Genomic DNA, 2,637 nt, shown 5'->3' with positions numbered 1-2,637 from the left:
TATTAAAAGAAAATTCTAAATGCGGAAGATAAGCCTCAAAGTAGATTCCTAAAAAAGGAAGTCAAAACATAATCTCTGAATAAACGGGAACTACATACTTATAGTGATCTGACAAGCCTCTACGAATCTCGACGGGGGCGTAGGATAAGTTCTCGCTCACCCAAACATAAAATAAAGTCATGAAAGAAAGCATAAGAACTCATGTCGGTTTTACCCTCAAAACATGAAGACTAACCAATCGAGTGATCAATAACAACTGAAATAGCCATGAGCGGGAGGATAAGAGTCGGCCATACATTATAAGGAAATGTAGGCAAAAGTTGCGTTAGTAAATGGAATGCACTAAGTATGTGGTAAATATGCTTGATCATGAGAAAAGGACATATCAAGTGTGAATATGTGATGCATGTTCAAATATCTTGAAAAGCGTAAAGTAAAATATGAAAACATATAATAAGGTCAACCACCATAAAAACATCATTTAAGAGATTATAAGAAAGACATGGACATTTGTTGAATATTAACCTTAACCTTAAGATCATGTGAGCAATAACATGAAATTTGATATTTAACTCCCACACTGAGATGAGAGAGGCTACTTGCCAAGCTAGACTCCATATCATAATTATTATCATGTGCTATTTGAGGATCCACTAGTTGAGAAAATTAAGGCAACCTATGGGGGCAACATAGTTTGTGACTAGGGGTTGCTACTAGAGACTCTCTTACCAAGTATCCGCCACAAAGTCCTCTCAGTTCTTAGTTAATCCCAATGGAATGAGTAAATCATTTATCATTTATATCATTAGGAAAGGCAATAGTCTATGCCAATCCACATCATAACTTATATCATAAGAATACTCCTCAAAAATCATGATCATAACATAATTCATATAGCCACTACCTTTCTAACATCTAAATCTTGATTTCTTCATATTGTTAAGAAACATTTCACAATTAATTCATTCATACTTTGAAACATAATTCATATCTTCTGTAAAACATTCATAAATCATCCATAAAGTTTCTGATCATAGCTTCATGGTTGATACTTGAAAATCATAGAATAATACATAGGTTTATAAAAAAATAATTTAAAATCATGTATCATAGTAAAATTTATGCATATTATAGAAAAATAATATTAATTAAAATCAATTGAGAAAGACCCATGAAGAATTGACATGAAAACCCTTGAAATTGGGTGAAATTGAAATTAGGAGAATTGAGTTATTTTGGGACCCAATAGATTAAAGGAATCTATTGGTGAATTTCCACATACCTGGAAATCAAAGCCCTAGTGTGACATTGGAGTTTGAAGAAACTTGAAATTGGGAACCCTAGCTTGAACTTTAAGAAGAAAACCTTGGAGAGAATTCTTTAGAGAGAAGATTTTGGTTGGGATTGTATTTGAGAGAATGAGGGGTTAATCAAGGGTTTTGGGTAGTTATTGGTATAGGAAATAATCCCAAAAATCTATAGGCTTAATTATAAAAGAGTGGACAAAAAGTCCATAGATCCCTTAAAATATAGTTGGATGACCCTTATACGGTCCATATAACTTTCCACGGACCATATAAGAATCTGAAGAAAAGGGATAGGTCCTAGGCTCTTGGGGATCAATTTGTGGTCCGTGAAGGCGTCCATGTTCTGTGGTCCCTATTGTGGGACCTTGCCTCAGTGTCCACCTTCCAAGATCACATCCACGGGACCCTTTATTGATTGTGGTTCCTTCCACGACCCCTATGAGGGTCCATATACCCTCTTCCTTTTCCACTTTCCTATGGCCTTGTCTACGGATGGGTCTACAGTTTGTAGGACCTTGTATGGACCATATAACTATCTATGTATAGTCACTTGGCCATATTTCACTATGGTCTAATCTGCAGGTGGTCTCTATGGACCATAGACTTTATATGGTTTGTGAAGGACCTCATAAAGTTTCAAAAAGTTGTAATTTTCTGAGATTTCTCTTTTTTTGTTAACTTTTCAAATTTTGAGGTCTTACATGAATGCAGGTGAAATAGCTTTTGCTGGGCAAGGTGAGGCAGGTTGAAATATTATAGGTGAAAAAAAAACCCACCCCACCCCACCGTACCCCATTGCCATCCCTATGCATTTGGCACAACTTATTCTTTGTAAGATTTTGGGCTAAGTTTTGCCTCTAGGTAAGAGTTGTAGCATATCTCATAAATTAATACACAAGGTGGTCTGATATCAAGTCTTGCCAATGGGGCTTAACTTGTTATTTGAAAGTCCTTGGGTTAATAAGTCTTACCTATAAGGCAATAGTTATAGAGTATCTCATAAATCAAATCTCTTGCCCATGGGGCTTAACTTATTCTTTGGTAGTCCTTGAACTTAGTCTTGCCTCTAAGACAAGAGGTATATAACAAATGATAAATCAAGACACAACTTGGTAGTGTCAAGTCTTTTCCATGGGGAGTAAATTATTGTTACAATCCATAAACTCGAGTCGTGATGGTTTCAAGCTTCGAGATTACCTTCTAGTCGAGACACATTGCTTAGAACAAAAAGTAGCCCAAGCTAACCTCATGGTGTTGCATGACTCTAAGATATAACAAAGATTAACTGAAAAGCGGAAGATAACATGGATAGTTTAAAAGAGTCTGACAT

Source organism: Solanum dulcamara, chromosome 12, assembly GCF_947179165.1.
Source record: "Solanum dulcamara chromosome 12, daSolDulc1.2, whole genome shotgun sequence".
In the NCBI taxonomy this organism is placed as follows: Eukaryota; Viridiplantae; Streptophyta; class Magnoliopsida; order Solanales; family Solanaceae; genus Solanum; species Solanum dulcamara.
The sequence above is the reverse complement of the archived record's forward strand: the minus strand, read 5'-3'. Positions refer to the sequence as shown.